This window comes from Glycine max, chromosome 19 (genome assembly GCF_000004515.6).
Source record: "Glycine max cultivar Williams 82 chromosome 19, Glycine_max_v4.0, whole genome shotgun sequence".
In the NCBI taxonomy this organism is placed as follows: Eukaryota; Viridiplantae; Streptophyta; class Magnoliopsida; order Fabales; family Fabaceae; genus Glycine; species Glycine max.
In genome coordinates, this window is record NC_038255.2 from 15,175,276 (window position 1) to 15,193,370 (window position 18,095).

General features: G+C 44.7%; 21 non-coding genes and 1 pseudogene across 21 annotated transcripts; all 22 read right to left on the minus strand.

Moving 5' to 3' along the window:
• Positions 1-166: 166 nt before the first annotated feature.
• On the minus strand, positions 167-285 carry LOC113000642 (5S ribosomal RNA). Its single transcript, XR_003265967.1, has one exon. It is a non-coding gene; the product is annotated as a 5S ribosomal RNA (ribosomal RNA).
• Positions 286-480: 195 nt separating this feature from the next.
• Positions 481-597, minus strand: LOC121174240 (5S ribosomal RNA). The gene has a single exon (XR_005890137.1). It is a non-coding gene; the product is annotated as a 5S ribosomal RNA (ribosomal RNA).
• A 205-nt stretch (positions 598-802) lies between these two features.
• Positions 803-921, minus strand: LOC121174231 (5S ribosomal RNA). The gene has a single exon (XR_005890127.1). It is a non-coding gene; the product is annotated as a 5S ribosomal RNA (ribosomal RNA).
• Positions 922-1,130: 209 nt separating this feature from the next.
• On the minus strand, positions 1,131-1,249 carry LOC113000595 (5S ribosomal RNA). Its single transcript, XR_003265927.2, has one exon. It is a non-coding gene; the product is annotated as a 5S ribosomal RNA (ribosomal RNA).
• A 206-nt stretch (positions 1,250-1,455) lies between these two features.
• LOC113000624 (5S ribosomal RNA) lies at positions 1,456-1,574 on the minus strand. The gene has a single exon (XR_003265956.2). It is a non-coding gene; the product is annotated as a 5S ribosomal RNA (ribosomal RNA).
• Positions 1,575-1,783: 209 nt separating this feature from the next.
• On the minus strand, positions 1,784-1,901 carry LOC121174232 (5S ribosomal RNA). The gene has a single exon (XR_005890128.1). It is a non-coding gene; the product is annotated as a 5S ribosomal RNA (ribosomal RNA).
• A 207-nt stretch (positions 1,902-2,108) lies between these two features.
• LOC121174233 (5S ribosomal RNA) lies at positions 2,109-2,226 on the minus strand. Its single transcript, XR_005890129.1, has one exon. It is a non-coding gene; the product is annotated as a 5S ribosomal RNA (ribosomal RNA).
• A 201-nt stretch (positions 2,227-2,427) lies between these two features.
• Positions 2,428-2,545, minus strand: LOC121174234 (5S ribosomal RNA). The gene has a single exon (XR_005890130.1). It is a non-coding gene; the product is annotated as a 5S ribosomal RNA (ribosomal RNA).
• Positions 2,546-2,747: 202 nt separating this feature from the next.
• On the minus strand, positions 2,748-2,866 carry LOC121174243 (5S ribosomal RNA). Its single transcript, XR_005890141.1, has one exon. It is a non-coding gene; the product is annotated as a 5S ribosomal RNA (ribosomal RNA).
• Positions 2,867-3,065: 199 nt separating this feature from the next.
• On the minus strand, positions 3,066-3,183 carry LOC121174235 (5S ribosomal RNA). Its single transcript, XR_005890131.1, has one exon. It is a non-coding gene; the product is annotated as a 5S ribosomal RNA (ribosomal RNA).
• Positions 3,184-3,387: 204 nt separating this feature from the next.
• Positions 3,388-3,505, minus strand: LOC121174236 (5S ribosomal RNA). The gene has a single exon (XR_005890132.1). It is a non-coding gene; the product is annotated as a 5S ribosomal RNA (ribosomal RNA).
• A 197-nt stretch (positions 3,506-3,702) lies between these two features.
• On the minus strand, positions 3,703-3,819 carry LOC121174237 (5S ribosomal RNA). The gene has a single exon (XR_005890133.1). It is a non-coding gene; the product is annotated as a 5S ribosomal RNA (ribosomal RNA).
• A 187-nt stretch (positions 3,820-4,006) lies between these two features.
• LOC121174242 (uncharacterized) lies at positions 4,007-4,114 on the minus strand (annotated as a pseudogene).
• Positions 4,115-4,314: 200 nt separating this feature from the next.
• LOC113000625 (5S ribosomal RNA) lies at positions 4,315-4,433 on the minus strand. Its single transcript, XR_003265957.1, has one exon. It is a non-coding gene; the product is annotated as a 5S ribosomal RNA (ribosomal RNA).
• A 76-nt stretch (positions 4,434-4,509) lies between these two features.
• Positions 4,510-4,629, minus strand: LOC113000627 (5S ribosomal RNA). Its single transcript, XR_005890139.1, has one exon. It is a non-coding gene; the product is annotated as a 5S ribosomal RNA (ribosomal RNA).
• Positions 4,630-4,845: 216 nt separating this feature from the next.
• LOC113000583 (5S ribosomal RNA) lies at positions 4,846-4,964 on the minus strand. The gene has a single exon (XR_003265916.2). It is a non-coding gene; the product is annotated as a 5S ribosomal RNA (ribosomal RNA).
• A 215-nt stretch (positions 4,965-5,179) lies between these two features.
• On the minus strand, positions 5,180-5,298 carry LOC113000615 (5S ribosomal RNA). The gene has a single exon (XR_005890122.1). It is a non-coding gene; the product is annotated as a 5S ribosomal RNA (ribosomal RNA).
• A 216-nt stretch (positions 5,299-5,514) lies between these two features.
• Positions 5,515-5,633, minus strand: LOC113000539 (5S ribosomal RNA). The gene has a single exon (XR_003265872.2). It is a non-coding gene; the product is annotated as a 5S ribosomal RNA (ribosomal RNA).
• A 216-nt stretch (positions 5,634-5,849) lies between these two features.
• LOC113000634 (5S ribosomal RNA) lies at positions 5,850-5,968 on the minus strand. The gene has a single exon (XR_003265959.1). It is a non-coding gene; the product is annotated as a 5S ribosomal RNA (ribosomal RNA).
• Positions 5,969-6,182: 214 nt separating this feature from the next.
• Positions 6,183-6,301, minus strand: LOC121174229 (5S ribosomal RNA). Its single transcript, XR_005890125.1, has one exon. It is a non-coding gene; the product is annotated as a 5S ribosomal RNA (ribosomal RNA).
• Positions 6,302-6,517: 216 nt separating this feature from the next.
• On the minus strand, positions 6,518-6,636 carry LOC113000506 (5S ribosomal RNA). Its single transcript, XR_003265840.1, has one exon. It is a non-coding gene; the product is annotated as a 5S ribosomal RNA (ribosomal RNA).
• A 216-nt stretch (positions 6,637-6,852) lies between these two features.
• LOC113000517 (5S ribosomal RNA) lies at positions 6,853-6,971 on the minus strand. The gene has a single exon (XR_003265850.1). It is a non-coding gene; the product is annotated as a 5S ribosomal RNA (ribosomal RNA).
• Between the last annotated feature and the right edge of the window lie 11,124 nt (positions 6,972-18,095).

Below are 18,095 nucleotides of genomic sequence, written 5' to 3' on the forward strand. Positions count from 1 at the left end.
TGCCTGCCCGGACGGACCGACTTTCGATCGACTTTCTACACCGAACGAGCCACGGGGCCCACGATACATTTATCTCTCGATCAATCACAAAAATTAGTTAACTTATCGGACCTTTTACTTCGCTTCAAAGAAAAATACTCAAATAAGGGAAAAAAAAACGTAAAAAGAGGTGCAACACGAGGACTTCCCAGGAGGTCACCCATCCTAGTACTACTCTCGCCCAAGCACGCTTAACTGCGGAGTTCTGATGGGATCCGGTGCATTAGTGCTGGTATGATCGCACCTGATAAGTATTGCACAATCAATTACTATATTCCTTCTGCCTGCCCGGACGGCCGACTTTCGATCGACTTCTACACCGAACGAGCCACGGGCCCACGATACATTTATCTCCGATCAATCACAAAAATTAGTTAACTTATCGGACTTTTACTTCCTTCAAAGAAAAATACTCAGAATAAGGGAAAAAAAACGTAAAAAGAGGTCAACACGAGGACTTCCAGGAGGTCACCCATCCTAGTACTACTCTCGCCCAAGCACGCTTAACTGCGGAGTTCTGATGGGATCCGGTGCATTAGTGCTGGTATGATCGCACCTGATAAGTATTGCACAATCAATTACTATATTCCTTCTGCCTGCCCGGACGGACCGACTTTCGATCGACTTTCTACACCGAACGAGCCACGGGGCCCACGATACATTTATCTCTCGATCAATCACAAAAATTAGTTAACTTATCGGACCTTTTACTTCGCTTCAAAGAAAAATACTCAGAATAAGGGAAAAAAAAAAAACGTAAAAAGAGGTGCAACACGAGGACTTCCCAGGAGGTCACCCATCCTAGTACTACTCTCGCCCAAGCACGCTTAACTGCGGAGTTCTGATGGGATCCGGTGCATTAGTGCTGGTATGATCGCACCTGATAAGTATTGCACAATCAATTACTATATTCCTTCTGCCTGCCCGGACGGGCCGACTTTCGATCGACCTTCTACACCGAACGAGCCACGGGGCCCACGATACATTTATCTCCCGATCAATCACAAAAATTAGTTAACTTATCGGACCTTTTACTTCGCTTCAAAGAAAAATACTCAGAATAAGGGCAAAAAGAAAAAAAAACGTAAAAAGAGGTGCAACACGAGGACTTCCCAGGAGGTCACCCATCCTAGTACTACTCTCGCCCAAGCACGCTTAACTGCGGAGTTCTGATGGGATCCGGTGCATTAGTGCTGGTATGATCGCACCTGATAAGTATTGCACAATCAATTACTATATTCCTTCTGCCTGCCCGGACGGCCGACTTTCGATCGACCTTCTACACCGAACGAGCCACGGGGCCCACGATACATTTATCTCCGATCAATCACAAAAATTAGTTAACTTATCGGACCTTTTACTTCGCTTCAAAGAAAAATACTCAGAATAAGGGCAAAAGAAAAAAAAACGTAAAAAGAGGTGCAACACGAGGACTTCCCAGGAGGTCACCCATCCTAGTACTACTCTCGCCCAAGCACGCTTAACTGCGGAGTTCTGATGGGATCCGGTGCATTAGTGCTGGTATGATCGCACCTGATAAGTATTGCACAATCAATTACTATATTCCTTCTGCCTGCCCGGACGGGCCGACTTTCGATCGACCTTCTACACCGAACGAGCCACGGGGCCCACGATACATTTATCTCCCGATCAATCACAAAAATTAGTTAACTTATCGGACCTTTTACTTCGCTTCAAAGAAAAATACTCAGAATAAGGGCAAAAAGAAAAAAAAACGTAAAAAGAGGTGCAACACGAGGACTTCCAGGAGGTCACCCATCCTAGTACTACTCTCGCCCAAGCACGCTTAACTGCGGAGTTCTGATGGGATCCGGTGCATTAGTGCTGGTATGATCGCACCTGATAAGTATTGCACAATCAATTACTATATTCCTTCTGCCTGCCCGGACGGGCCGACTTTCGATCGACCTTCTACACCGAACGAGCCACGGGGCCCACGATACATTTATCTCCCGATCAATCACAAAAATTAGTTAACTTATCGGACCTTTTACTTCGCTTCAAAGAAAAATACTCAGAATAAGGGAAAAGAAAAAAAAACGTAAAAAGAGGTGCAACACGAGGACTTCCAGGAGGTCACCCATCCTAGTACTACTCTCGCCCAAGCACGCTTAACTGCGGAGTTCTGATGGGATCCGGTGCATTAGTGCTGGTATGATCGCACCTGATAAGTATTGCACAATCAATTACTATATTCCTTCTGCCTGCCCGGACGGGCCGACTTTCGATCGACCTTCTACACCGAACGAGCCACGGGGCCCACGATACATTTATCTCCCGATCAATCACAAAAATTAGTTAACTTATCGGACCTTTTACTTCGCTTCAAAGAAAAATACTCAGAATAAGGGAAAAAAAACGTAAAAAGAGGTGCAACACGAGGACTTCCAGGAGGTCACCCATCCTAGTACTACTCTCGCCCAAGCACGCTTAACTGCGGAGTTCTGATGGGATCCGGTGCATTAGTGCTGGTATGATCGCACCTGATAAGTATTGCACAATCAATTACTATATTCCTTCTGCCTGCCCGGACGGGCCGACTTTCGATCGACCTTCTACACCGAACGAGCCACGGGGCCCACGATACATTTATCTCCGATCAATCACAAAAATTAGTTAACTTATCGGACCTTTTACTTCGCTTCAAAGAAAAATACTCAGAATAAGGGAAAAAAAAAACGTAAAAAGAGGTGCAACACGAGGACTTCCCAGGAGGTCACCCATCCTAGTACTACTCTCGCCCAAGCACGCTTAACTGCGGAGTTCTGATGGGATCCGGTGCATTAGTGCTGGTATGATCGCACCTGATAAGTATTGCACAATCAATTACTATATTCCTTCTGCCTGCCCGGACGGCCGACTTTCGATCGACTTCTACACCGAACGAGCCACGGGGCCCACGATACATTTATCTCCGATCAATCACAAAAATTAGTTAACTTATCGGACCTTTTACTTCGCTTCAAAGAAAAATACTCAGAATAAGGGAAAAAAAAACGTAAAAAGAGGTGCAACACGAGGACTTCCAGGAGGTCACCCATCCTAGTACTACTCTCGCCCAAGCACGCTTAACTGCGGAGTTCTGATGGGATCCGGTGCATTAGTGCTGGTATGATCGCACCTGATAAGTATTGCACAATCAATTACTATATTCCTTCTGCCTGCCCGGACGGGCCGACTTTCGATCGACCTTCTACACCGAACGAGCCACGGGGCCCACGATACATTTATCTCCCGATCAATCACAAAATTAGTTAACTTATCGGACCTTTTACTTCGCTTCAAAGAAAAATACTCAGAATAAGGGAAAAAAAAAAAACGTAAAAAGAGGTGCAACACGAGGACTTCCCAGGAGGTCACCATCCTAGTACTACTCTCGCCCAAGCACGCTTAACTGCGGAGTTCTGATGGGATCCGGTGCATTAGTGCTGGTATGATCGCACCTGATAAGTATTGCACAATCAATTACTATATTCCTTCTGCCTGCCCGGACGGACCGACTTTCGATCGACTTTCTACACCGAACGAGCCACGGGCCACGATACATTTATCTCTCGATCAATCACAAAAATTAGTTAACTTATCGACCTTTTACTTCACTTCAAAGAAAATACTCAGAATAAGGGAAAAAAAACGTAAAAAGAGGTGCAACACGAGGACTTCCAGGAGGTCACCCATCCAGTACTACTCTCGCCCAAGCACGCTTAACTGCGGAGTTCTGATGGGATCCGGTGCATTAGTGCTGGTATGATCGCACCTGATAAGTATTGCACAATCAATTACTATATTCCTTCTGCCTGCCCGGACGGACCGACTTTCGATCGACTTTCTACACCGAACGAGCCACGGGGCCACGATCATTTATCTCCGATCAATCCAAAATTAGTTAACTTATCGGACTTTTACTTCCTTCAAAGAAAAATACTAAAAAGAAAAAAAACGAAAAAGAGTGCAACACGAGACTCAGAGTACCATAGTACTACTCTCGCCCAAGCACGCTTAACTGCGGAGTTCTGATGGGATCCGGTGCATTAGTGCTGGTATGATCGCACCTGATAAGTATTGCACAATCAATTACTATATTCCTTCTGCCTGCCCGGACGGACCGACTTTCGATCGACTTTCTACACCGAACGAGCCACGGGGCCCACGATACATTTATCTCTCGATCAATCCAAAAATTAGTTAACTTATCGGACCTTTTTACTTCGCTTCAAAGAAAAATACTCAGATTAAGGGAAAAAAACGTAAAAAGAGTTGCAACACGAGGACTTCCCAGGAGGTCACTCATCCTAGTACTACTCTCGCCCAAGCACGCTTAACTGCGGAGTTCTGATGCGATCTGGTGCATTAGTGCGGGTATGATGGAACCTAATAAGTATTGCAAAATCAATTACTATATTCCTTCTGTCTGCCCGGACGGACCGACTTTCGATCGACTTTCTACACCGAACGAGCCACGGGGACTTCCCTGGAGGTCACCCATCCTAATACTACTCTCGCCCAAGCACGCTTAACTGCGGAGTTCTAGATGGGATCCGGTGCATTAGTGCTGGTATGATCACACCTGATAAGTATTGCACAATCAATTACTATATTCCTTCTGCCTGCCCGGACGGGCCGACTTTCGATCGACCTTCTACACCGAACGAGCCACGGGGCCCACGATACATTTATCTCCCGATCAATCACAAAAATTAGTTAACTTATCGGACCTTTTACTTCGCTTCAAAGAAAAATACTCAGAATAAGGGCAAAAAGAAAAAAAAAAAAAAAACGTAAAAAGAGGTGCAACACGAGGACTTCCCAGGAGGTCACCCATCCTAGTACTACTCTCGCCCAAGCACGCTTAACTGCGGAGTTCTGATGGGATCCGGTGCATTAGTGCTGGTATGATCGCACCTGATAAGTATTGCACAATCAATTACTATATTCCTTCTGCCTGCCCGGACGGGCCGACTTTCGATCGACCTTCTACACCGAACGAGCCACGGGGCCCACGATACATTTATCTCCCGATCAATCACAAAAATTAGTTAACTTATCGGACCTTTTACTTCGCTTCAAAGAAAAATACTCAGAATAAGGGCAAAAAGAAAAAAAAAAAAAAACGTAAAAAGAGGTGCAACACGAGGACTTCCCAGGAGGTCACCCATCCTAGTACTACTCTCGCCCAAGCACGCTTAACTGCGGAGTTCTGATGGGATCCGGTGCATTAGTGCTGGTATGATCGCACCTGATAAGTATTGCACAATCAATTACTATATTCCTTCTGCCTGCCCGGACGGGCCGACTTTCGATCGACCTTCTACACCGAACGAGCCACGGGGCCCACGATACATTTATCTCCCGATCAATCACAAAAATTAGTTAACTTATCGGACCTTTTACTTCGCTTCAAAGAAAAATACTCAGAATAAGGGCAAAAAGAAAAAAAAAAAAAAAACGTAAAAAGAGGTGCAACACGAGGACTTCCCAGGAGGTCACCCATCCTAGTACTACTCTCGCCCAAGCACGCTTAACTGCGGAGTTCTGATGGGATCCGGTGCATTAGTGCTGGTATGATCGCACCTGATAAGTATTGCACAATCAATTACTATATTCCTTCTGCCTGCCCGGACGGGCCGACTTTCGATCGACCTTCTACACCGAACGAGCCACGGGGCCCACGATACATTTATCTCCCGATCAATCACAAAAATTAGTTAACTTATCGGACCTTTTACTTCGCTTCAAAGAAAAATACTCAGAATAAGGGCAAAAAGAAAAAAAAAAAAAAAACGTAAAAAGAGGTGCAACACGAGGACTTCCCAGGAGGTCACCCATCCTAGTACTACTCTCGCCCAAGCACGCTTAACTGCGGAGTTCTGATGGGATCCGGTGCATTAGTGCTGGTATGATCGCACCTGATAAGTATTGCACAATCAATTACTATATTCCTTCTGCCTGCCCGGACGGGCCGACTTTCGATCGACCTTCTACACCGAACGAGCCACGGGGCCCACGATACATTTATCTCCCGATCAATCACAAAAATTAGTTAACTTATCGGACCTTTTACTTCGCTTCAAAGAAAAATACTCAGAATAAGGGCAAAAAGAAAAAAAAAAAAAACGTAAAAAGAGGTGCAACACGAGGACTTCCCAGGAGGTCACCCATCCTAGTACTACTCTCGCCCAAGCACGCTTAACTGCGGAGTTCTGATGGGATCCGGTGCATTAGTGCTGGTATGATCGCACCTGATAAGTATTGCACAATCAAGTACGATATTCCTTCGGCCTGCCCGGACGGGCCGACTTTCGATCGACCTTCTACACCGAACGAGCCACGGGGCCCACGATACAGTTATCTCCCGATCAATCACAAAAATTAGTTAACTTATCGGACCTTTTACTTCGCTTCAAAGAAAAATACTCAGAATAAGGGCAAAAAGAAAAAAAAGAATTAAACGTATAAAGAGGTGCAACACGAGGACTTCCCAGGAGGTCACCCATCCTAGTACTACTCTCGCCCAAGCACGCTTAACTGCGGAGTTCTGATGGGATCCGGTGCATTAGTGCTGGTATGATCGCACCTGATAAGTATTGCACAATCAATTACTATATTCCTTCTGCCTGCCCGGACGGGCCGACTTTCGATCGACCTTCTACACCGAACGAGCCACGGGGCCCACGATACATTTATCTCCCGATCAATCACAAAAATTAGTTAACTTATCGGACCTTTTACTTCGCTTCAAAGAAAAATACTCAGAATAAGGGCAAAAAGAAAAAAAAAAAAAAAACGTAAAAAGAGGTGCAACACGAGGACTTCCCAGGAGGTCACCCATCCTAGTACTACTCTCGCCCAAGCACGCTTAACTGCGGAGTTCTGATGGGATCCGGTGCATTAGTGCTGGTATGATCGCACCTGATAAGTATTGCACAATCAATTACTATATTCCTTCTGCCTGCCCGGACGGGCCGACTTTCGATCGACCTTCTACACCGAACGAGCCACGGGGCCCACGATACATTTATCTCCCGATCAATCACAAAAATTAGTTAACTTATCGGACCTTTTACTTCGCTTCAAAGAAAAATACTCAGAATAAGTTTTCATTGATTGTCAATTTCGTTTATTTTCGTTTATTGTTCAAGTTCGTTTTGTCGTTGCTATTCCATTCGTATTTCGTTTGTCTTCTGGTTTTTTTTTTTTTTCGTTTTTCATTCTTTTGGTCTTCTGTCATTGTTTTCTTTTTCGTATTGTATTCTGTTTGTGCCTGTCGTATTGTATTCTATCTTCTATTCATAACTTTTGTTTCAGCCTATTCAAATTCTATTTGGGTAAAAATTGCCTAATTACCAAATTTCTAAATTGCCAAATTTTCCTAATGATGATGGCCTATTGAACGAATTCTAATAGCTGGACGTCTGATAAAAGAAAAAAAAACGAAGAAGAAAGAAAAAGAAACAGAAAACAGTTGCAAAAAAAAAAAAAAAACAGAAAAGAAAAAAAGAAGTTTGGAAGAGATTTGGGTGTTTGATCTTTGAACACAAAATTAAGGCAGTTAGAGGCGTTTTTTGGGAAAATTGTGTGGCCAAATCCCCTTTGGGAATTTGCCCAGGGATTCTCCTCTCAATTCTGAGCGTTTTGATATATAGTGGGCCTCAAACGGGCAACCGTAGCAAAAGTTATGAGCATTTGAAGTTTACTTGTCATATCTGTTATCCTATCTGTTATCCTATCTTTTATCTTATTTGCTATCATATCTGTTATCCAAATTAAAGCTAATTTGTTATCCAAATCCAATCTAATATTTTATCCAAAACCAAATCTAATATATTATCCAAATCAAATCTAATCTTTTATCCAAATCAAATCCAATATGCTATCCAAATCAAATCCAATCTGCTATCCAAATCAAATCCAATCTGCTATCCAAATCTAATCTTTTTGTCCCGATAATCCACACACATTCGTACCTTCCCATCCTTCTTAGGGACCGGTACAATGTTGGCAACCCATTCTGGGTACCGAGCGACTGCTAGAAAACCAGCGTCAAATTGCTTCTTCACCTCTTCTTTTATTTTCAAGGATGTTTCAGGCTTCATCCTTCTCAGTTTCTACTTTACCGGGGAACACTCGGGATTTAGGGGTAAGTGGTGCTGTACAATGTCAAAACTTAAACCGGTCATATCTTGGTACGACCAAGCAAAGATGTCTTGGTAGTCTCTTAGCAGGGTTATTAAGTCTTCACGGATAGGTGCGGTAATACCCGTGCCTATCTTTATTTCCCTTTTTCCACTGCCAGCTCCCAAGTCTACTAGTTCCATTTCTTCTTGATGAGGCCCCATTTCTTGTTCCTCATGAGCGACTAACCTTTCTAACTCCGGGGGAAGTCCCACATCCTCGTTTTCTTCATCCTCCGTTTGACTCGTTTCTTGCTTGAATTCGATAGGCGGGTCCCAGGTATTAGTACCTTCGAGGGACTCGTCGTTGGATTTGCCGTTAAATATAAAGAAGTAAACATGCAAATGGATGAGAATGGGTAGAGACGTAGGAACAGATGAAGAAAGATCCTTGTATTATATATTCAAGAGCAAAAGACATAAAGCCTTAACAAAAGAAAACTCTAAAGCCTAGGCCCAACTATAAAGCTTTTAAAACCGTAAAGGTTTACATTATGCTTGTTGCGTAAATGTCCGGGCGCTCCTCCACTTGCCAATTTCCTAGTCGGAAATCAGGAGGGCACGGTTGTACCAAATTCAATGCACTCGGAACATCATCTTTGTATATTGCAACGATTTGACCTTCGTCCCCTAGACCCGCACTTATAAAGCTCCTACTTATGTGACAGGGTGGGCTTCCTTCGCCTTCTTGTCTCAACCGCGAACCTTGACTTCCGCTTTTCCTTTCCGTAATGGTTCTCTTTATATCTGCCTGATTGGGTTTATAGCCTAACCCATACTTCCCACGATTTCCTTTGGCGTTTATCAGGCTAGTTATGCCACCGTTGTCCTTGCCTAAACCCATTCCGGGCTCGTAACCACTCCCCAACATCACTCGGGCCATCATTACTGCTGCATCGGACAAGCAAGCTTGCCTAAGGAGGGAATCCACGGAGGAAATGCTTACCACCTCGAAAGACTGGAAAGCGGTTTCTAACGACTCCTCTGCGGCCTCCACATAAGGCATAGAGGATGGGCAGCTTACCAAGATGTCTTCCTCGCCTGATACGATGACCAGATGCCCTTCCACTACGAATTTCAACTTTTGGTGGAGTGTAGAGGGAACAACTCCCACCGAGTGGATCCACGGGCGCCCCAACAGGCAGCTGTAAGGGGGGTTAATGCCCATTATTTGGAAGGTAACTTGACAGGTGTGAGGGCCTATCTGTACGGGGAGGTCAATCTCTCCCCTAACCTCTCGGCGGGTGTCGTTGAAGGCACGAAACACCATGGAACTTGGCTTTAGGTGGGAAGCATTGAAAGGTAATTTCTCCAAAGTGCTCTTGGGCATCACGTTTAAACTGGAACCATTATCGATGAGCACCTTGGCTACAACGTGGTCCATACACTTGACCGATACGTGCAAAGCTTTATTATGCTCTCTCCCCTCGGCAAGGATCTCTTCTTTGGCAAAAGCGAGATAGTTGTTGGCGGTAATATTATTAACAAGCCCTCCGAAGCCTTCCACCGAGATATCTTGGGCTACGTGGGCCTTGTTCAAAACCTTTACAAGCAAAGCCCGATGAGGTTCCGAGCTCATGAGTAATTCCAACAGCGAGACCCTGGCCGGGGTTTTGTTGAGCTGCTCAATAACCTTGAACTCGCTCTGCTGAATTATGCGGAGAAACTCGCTGGCTTCCTCTAGTGACACCTCCTTCTTGCCATAACCATCCCTTTTCTCCGGAGGACCTTTTGCCAGAATATCCTCGTTCGGAGTGTGGGGGGTTTTATCATCTTGTTCTTCCACAACCTTTGCCTTCCCCTTGACGTTCGTGGGCTGAATTGGTAGGTCGGGGGGCACAAATACACGACTGCTGCGGGTCACACCGCTCAGCCCCGTGATATTGGTTACTTTGGCCAACAATGAACTGATGTCGGTGGTTTCTTCTTCCTCTTTGTTCGGAGGTGTGTACTTCCATGGGATTGTGTGGCTATTTTGGTATGGGAAAGGGACAAGCTTAGGTGCCAAAGGGTGTCGGGGTTTTTGCGAAGCTGCGCCCTTGGTGAAATATATTACCAAAGGTTTGGGCTTCGCAAGACTGCTCTCCCTCGCGGACTGCATGCAGATATGCTGCTCTTCTCTTCCCTCACTGCCGACTTCCAGTCGACCTTGATCTATCATCTGCTGTAACAATTCCTCCACTTACAAACACGTTTCCATGTTATGCAGCTCGCTGGAATGCAGCAAACTAGAATCCTCCTTATGCCCACCATGGGGAATCACACCTCCCTTTTGTAGGGCCTCAATGATAAACCTCCTAGGGGTTGCCACATCCTTTAAAGGTTTAGACCGGCAGGGCCTATCTGACCCAATGGCGTTAACCGCCCCCCCTCCATGATTGGCGAGCGGGTTGGTTTTCACGTTGGGCCGATCCTCTTGGAACGTCAGCCATCCAGCATCTATCAAATGTTGGACCTTGTATTTGAGGGCCAAGCATTTTTTGATGGAATGCCCCGGGGTATTCCCATGGTACTTGCAAGTTGCGTTAGGATCATACCACTTTGGGAAAGAGGGTTGGAAGACCTTCCCGGGAGTTATTACGGCCAGCTGGTTGGCGATGAGGGACGGCAGGAGGTCTTTATGCGTCATTGGGAGTGGGGTGAATTCTTGAATTGGCCTCGGGGGAAAGTTCCTCATTGCGTTGGAATTGCCGGCCGGGCGAGTCGTGGTTGGAGTTGGAACTTGGGGGGCCTCCCTCTGAACGGGTGCCTTAGGCTGCATGGGTGCTGAATTAGAGGAATTCCCGGTGTGAGCCGAGAAGCTCGGATGATGCTGAGCGTACTGATGCGTACCATGAGATGTCTGCGGGGGTTTAACCCACGCGGGCACCGAAGTGACGGCGTGGACATCTCCCTCCTTCCTTTTTGCCCCAGTTGTTCCGACCCTTTTAGCATTGGCACTTGTAGAGGAAACATAATCGAATTTTCCTCTCTTCAACCCTACTTCAATTCTCTCCCCGGCGAACAATAGGTCCGCGAAGCTGGATGGCATGTAACCTACCAACTTCTCATAGTAGAACACTGGCAAGGTATCTACCATCATAGTGATCATCTCTCTTTCGACCATGGGAGGGGCTACTTGTGCTTCCAGGTCTCTCCACCGCTGTGCGTATTCTTTAAAGGTTTCCCCTTCTTTTTTTGAACATATTCTGTAACTGAGTGCGATCGGGAGCCATATCCGAATTATACTGATATTGCCTTAGGAAGGCAGTAATCAGGTCCTTCCAAGTACGGATACGGGAAGCTTCCAGATTAGTGTACCAAACTACCGCGGCTCCGGCCAAGCTATCTTGAAAAAAGTGTATTAATAGCTTCTCATCCTTAGAGTGTGCGCCCATCTTGCGACAATACATTTTGAGATGGTTCTTGAGACAAGTCGTCCCTTTATACTTGTCGAAGTCCGGTACTTTAAATTTCGGAGGGATAACAACATCGGGTACCAAACAGAGATCCGTCATGTCTGCGAACGGATAGTCACCAAATCCTTCCACGGCCCTCAATCTCTCCTCAAGGAGATCGAGTTTCCTCCTTTCTTCAGTTGCCGGGGGCGGTTCTTCCGTGGACAAAACTATTGGATGTGCCGTGAGGTTGGGTTGAGGCAACGTGTTGGGTGCCGACCCCTCGGGGATCGGGGGATAGAACTCGACATCCCTTCGGGCATAGTCTTGAGGATCTTCGTGGACCTCTTCGGGCTGTTGAGGAGGCTCCCTTTCAAGGATGGGAGAAGAGATATGACCCGCATCATCTTGCATGACTGGTGGCAAGTAATTAGGTGGCAATCCATAAGGGTAAGCCGCTCGGTTGTATCCCAAATGGGGGTTGTTGTTGTGCCCCAGTGTGTTCCTTCCTCATCCTAGCGTATTTGGGGGAGGATGGTGCGTGGTGGCTAGGAGAATCGGATCTCCTTCGACAGCCGAACTGACAGCGGCAGCGGTGGCCACGTTCTTCTCCATGAGTTGCCTCATTCCTAACATGGCCTCCATCATAGAAGCCATTTGTTCTTTCAGAGCCGACATGTCGACTTTCATCTGTTCCTGTGTCTCCTCTTGATCACCCATCATTCTAGATTTGGATCTGGTGCGATAGGGATGCCTTGTGGCGCATTTAGTTATGGTGTTCTTCCTAGAAAAACCAAACGTGAGGAGTAGGCAAAAAATTATGAATGCATGTTTAGAGATAAAATGCAGGAGTGATTTGATTTGCATCAACTTTTTGGAGTAGAAACATGGGATAAGCTTATTTCATTCAAAAAGGTTATGTTTAGTCAAGATTTGAGTGACAATACAAATTCCCTAGCGGTTCCTAATTATATGGGCCATTAAGTCTATCATATGATGACAATAGCTGAGAAGTCCATGGATTTCCTCGGGGGCGGAGTAGATGTCCGCCATTGCTTTGGCCTTGGCTAGCAATCGGGGAAGTTCTTGACTCCCGTTCAAGGTAAGAGCAAATCGGTCCATCCACATGGTTGCCTCTTGGTGTAACGAGTCGATCACCCTTCCTCTAGCCTCCTTCTCTGCGTACACTTGGGCATACTCATCCGCCACCCTATGCTCGTGGGCTGTGGCTAGGCTTAGTTCTTCTTGATACTTGGTGATGATAGCTAACATGTTGGTCTCTGTCTCGCACAACCGCTGAGACAAACTTCTCTTGGACCTCGAGCAAGCCTTCAATTCATCTTTCAAGATCAAACCGTCTACTCGCGATTGGTCCCTTTCTTCTTTTCGGAGTTTAAGTTCGCTGTTACTGCCCCACAAAGCCCCTCGGAACTTGTTCCGGCCATGTTCTTTCCTACGGGCCCTTTTGGTCTCTTGTTCCAAAGCCTTGCTGGTAGCCATATTTACATCTCTCAGTTCGACATTCTCCTTTCGGATTTTAAGAGCTGCAGATTTGAACCTTTCTTTGACTGTTTGAGCTTGCTTGAGTTCTGTCCTAAGGGCCTGCACCTCTTCGTCTTCCTCCGGTGCCTCATCTTCCTCCCTTTTAGTGGTTCTTAGACTTGGGAGCCAATCCAAACCTTGCACGTGGGCTTTCAACCACTCACGGTAGTCACTGATGGGCCCATTGTTACTGCCTCTGAGTTCCTTGTCTTTCTTTTGCAACACCTCCCATGCCTTGCGGACCTTCTGAAGTGTCTCCACATTGGTCTCTTTGAAACCTTGTGAAATGACAGGCACGATCTCTTCCTCTAGTGGTGCTCCTCTCATAGGATAGCCAAGTTGTCTTATAGCAAGAACGAGATTGTAGCTGATGCAACCCCTTGTCCCCATCAAGGGAACATTTGGAAATCCTTCGCATGAAATAAGAACTTCGGTTCTTCCTTCCTTCCATCAAGGGAACCAGTTGACAGATGCTCCTTCTTTGCTTGCTAAGAGTTGATCCCAATTCGCCCTTCCTTTCTCTGTGCATGAACGGTGGCTTTCTAATCGGCAAGCATGCCTCACTTCTTGGTGAAAAAGGCGCGAGACTAACCATACATAAAGAGTTGGAGTACAACAAACAATCCTTGTATTGCTCTTTTCACATCTTCGGTCGAAGGTGTCGTATAGATCGGCTAGCATAGCCACAACCGGGCTTTCCTTGTGGTTATGATAGGCGAGAAAAGCGTCGATCGTTGCCAGGTCCACCAACCCATCCACATTCGGAAAGAGGACCCCCCCGAAAATCAACAATGCGAGAATATCTATGAACGGGACCCACTTGCCTTTATCTGCCAAGATTCTTGCTTTTACCTCTAAATATTTTCTCGGTATTCCGACCACCCCATTTTCGACTTGCTTCCTGTGGTCTAATTCCTGCGCCGAGATTTGGACTATCTTGGAAATTCTAGCTAATGAGGGATAGAACCCTGTGAAGAGGTATGGCTTCCTTCCCCCTAGAGGGCATCCTAGGATCTCTTCAAATTCTTCCACCATGGGTGATAGCTGGAAGTCCCCAAAGGTGAAGCACCTCAACGGCTAATCATAATACTAGGCGAGGGAGGCAATGGCCTTTGTAGAGACTTCTATCATGGCTAGGTCCCAGATTTTACCGTAAGCTTTGCGAAAAGCTTGCCGCTGGAGCTGACCCATCAACTGCCCTAATTCTTTTAGACTGGTGATCCCTAGGCTCTTGACCTTGACTTGATAGAATCTCTTTTTAAGCGAAGGCATTTGACTTGATCCCATGTTTTACTAAAGTGAACAAAAATCGGTGCGAATCAAAACCCCAACATCTATCATGGGTGGAATGGATGAACGCATGAGGAAATGCATATGACACGAATGCAATTTATGAACACGGGAGCCCGGGAAATTGTCTCCTTCTTAGATACAACATCTTGGGGTAGCAAAGTGCCTGACGTATGTATTAAAGAAGGTGACACGAACCGTCCGTTGGTTTTCCAATGTGTGTGATGCATATGCGAAAGGCACAATGCGGGAATGTACAATATGACAATATTCACAAAATATAAGCAAAAGGGTACGTGACACTTATGCATGGCAGTGTGAAAAATGGCACGCAACGTGTTCGCTCCGTGCCCCTATTCAAAGGACCTATATGGGAGGGAGCTAACAAGGCTTTTAGTGATAATTCCCAAGGCAGTCATATCTCTCTTGAAGGTCTCTAGAGGTATCATCCCCTTCGAAGAACATATTGCAGCAGTAGGGACTACTAGCAACAATACATTTTCAAAGAGGAAAACTCTAGATGAGGGTTCACTGTAATCAAGCAAGTCGGAGACCTAGCATGATCACAGATTCACCTCCACTCCTTATGTTCCCATGAACCTGGGTATAGGGCCCTTTTTCAACTCACAGTGTGTGCAACTAGTGTTGGTGTTTGTGTGCATCAAATGAATAAATATTTACCTCATGCATATATTTTAAAACGTACTAAAAGCAACAAAGAGTTCATATACACAAGAACATAAAACAAATAAAGGGAAACCAACAAAGGAGAAAGTCATGATAAAACATTGCACAAGATTTAATGGCCTAACTCTCGAAGAATAGTCCCCAGTGGAGTCGCCAACTGTCGCAACCTACCCTTCGGCGGGAGGGCGACGCGTGACTCGCGGGTGAGTGTTCCAAGAAAGGAATATGCGCGGAGTCGCCACCAACGTTTATTTGAGGAAAACGTCGAAAAAACCAGAAAAGACGTGATCTACGAACTTTAAGTGAAAGGTTCAGGAGTTGTATTTACGCGCGGGGAAGGTATTAGCACCCCTCGCGTCCGTCACAAGAGACGACAACCTTTAATTAAATGTGCAAATATGACTTCAATTTTTATGTTCCCTTTTACGTCTTTATTTCTTTTTGTACTTTTTATACTTTTTATCTTTTTGCGGTCGACAAGGGGGTTTCCCTTGCTCCTACGTATTCCTTAATTGCGATAAGGAAATCAGACCTACGTAGTTCTTTGTGAACAAAATGTTTGGTTAAGTTGTTTTTATCCTTTTTGCAAGATATGTTTTTGTTGAATGAAAGGTTATTTAAGGCGTCAGACCATTAAACAAACTTTCGATTCTTTTGAAAAAGAGAGAAGACATTAAGGCATTGGACCATTTTAATGTTCTCTTTATTTTTGAAAGAGGTAATAAAGCTACATGTTGATTTTAGCCCTTTTGAAATTTACACTTAATCGGTAAAAGCGGAAAAGACCATTTCAAGGCTTTGGACCTTTGAAGATGGCCTTTTTTAGGCAACGTCAAAAGTTTGGTTTATGAATTGATTTTAGCCTTGGTTTCACTTTGGTTATTAATCGATTCGATTAAGAAAGAGAAATCCCAAAGGAAAATGTCCGATTGATTCTTTTTGATTTATTTTACTTACTAAAAGATATTTTTGATTATTATATTATTATTTTACCCTTTTTTTTGGTTTCCAACGTAGTTACGACATGACTGAACGGTCGGATTTCATTTTAACAGAAACTAATGGATATTACAATTCAAATGATCGGTGGAAATTTATTTTATTTTTTGATTAGATGAGAAAATGACTTAAGCAAATGACTAAAGCACGTCAAAAGGGGGTACGAAAAGGAAATAAAATGAAAATAAAAAGCACGTAAAAACAAATGGGGACCACCACGGGTACATATAATGAATTGAAAAGCTCGATTTGGAAACTTACCCGTTAAAGACCGAAGAACGATGACGAACGAACGAAGAACGTCGAAGAACGGCTGAAGATCTTCGCGAAAATCCCCACAGAAACGTTACGGAAACCTTACAGAAGCGCCTCGGCTCGGATTTTCTTCACGGAACCAATTTTTTTCACTAATTTCAAGTGATTCTTGAATTACTAGGAGGGCTAAACGAAATTCTTCTTCATTTCTCCCCCTATTTATAGGAAAATGGGGGAGATGCTTGCCACCCAGCTTGCCCAGGCGAGCAAGGTGACTTCCTCCAGAAGCAACCGCCTTCTAGAGGGCCCAAGTGGGCCTGGTTGCTATTTGCACCCCCATTTATGCTAAATACACCCCCTGCCTTTTTTTGGTGATTCTTTTTTCGTAAAGTTACGAAAACTTACGAATTTCGTAACGATACCTGTTTTCTTTCCGTAATGTTACGGAACCTTGTGGATTACATAATCATCCCCTTTTTGACTTACGGAATGTTACGAATCCCCACGAATTGTGCAACAATGCTTCCTTTTGAGTTTCGACATGTCACGAAACTTCACAAATTGCCTGACGATGGGTGTCAAGTACCTCAAAATGGTTAAATGAAAGTTGCATGCCACCAAGCAAAGGTCCCCGGACGAAATTATGGTATGACACCATGGAATTCGTAAAGTTCCATGAGGTTTCGAAAGGAAAGCAGCCAAAAAACACCAAAATGGGGGGGGGGTGAACTTATCAAGTTGGGGGTGTAAATAGTAATTTTTAAATCTGGGCCCATCTAGAGGATTCTGGACCTTTTCTTTCTTCCTGGCTAAGCAACCAGCTTGCCTGGGCGAGCTGGGAGGCAAGCACCTCTACGTTTTGTTGAAAAATGGTTTTCGGGACTTCCGTAATGCTTCCGTAAAATTTTTGAAAACCTTGGGTAAGCATATTTAACTTAATATTGGTGAAAGGGAAGAGAAAGAAAGAGGAAAATCAAGTCCTATATGCTTCCATAACGTTTCCATAAATTACAAAAAGGGGGTGAACTTATCAAGATGGGGTGCAAATAGCAATTTTCAAATTTTTGAGTCTATGCCCTTCCAGAACATTTTGGAAGCGGGCTTGCTTAAGGAGGAAGCAACCTAGCTTGCCTGGGCGAGCTGGGCGGCAACCTCCTCCCCGTTTTCCTATAAATAGGCGTGGGGGGGCTATTCCAAAGGGGCCCTAATCCCCTTGGCTATGCATTTCAGTTGTTTTGGGTGAAAAAATATGTTTCCGTGAAGAAAATCCAAGCCGAGGTGCTTCCATAACGCTTCTGAGACATTTCCGTGAGCAATTTCGTGAAGATTTTCCGCCGTTCTTCACCGTTATTCGTTCGTTCTTCGTTCTTCAACCGATAAGTTTTCGAATCCGAGACTTTCAATTCATTTCTTGTTTTGTTGGCTTTTATCTTTATTTCGTTCACTTTAGATTTTTTTTTCTTCCATTTTTAACAAGATTTAACCGATCGTTTAAGCCGTTATCTCGCCTAATAAAAGATAAAATGAATTTCAACCGATCATTTGCATTGTAATCTCGTTTAATCACTGTTAAAGCAAAATCTAACCGATCGTTCACACTGTAACCTTGGTCAAACCAAAAAAAGCAAAATAATAATAAAATAATCAAAATATCTTGAAAAAAATAATAAAATAATCAAGAAAAATCACAAATCAAGCTTTGTCCGCAAAAATC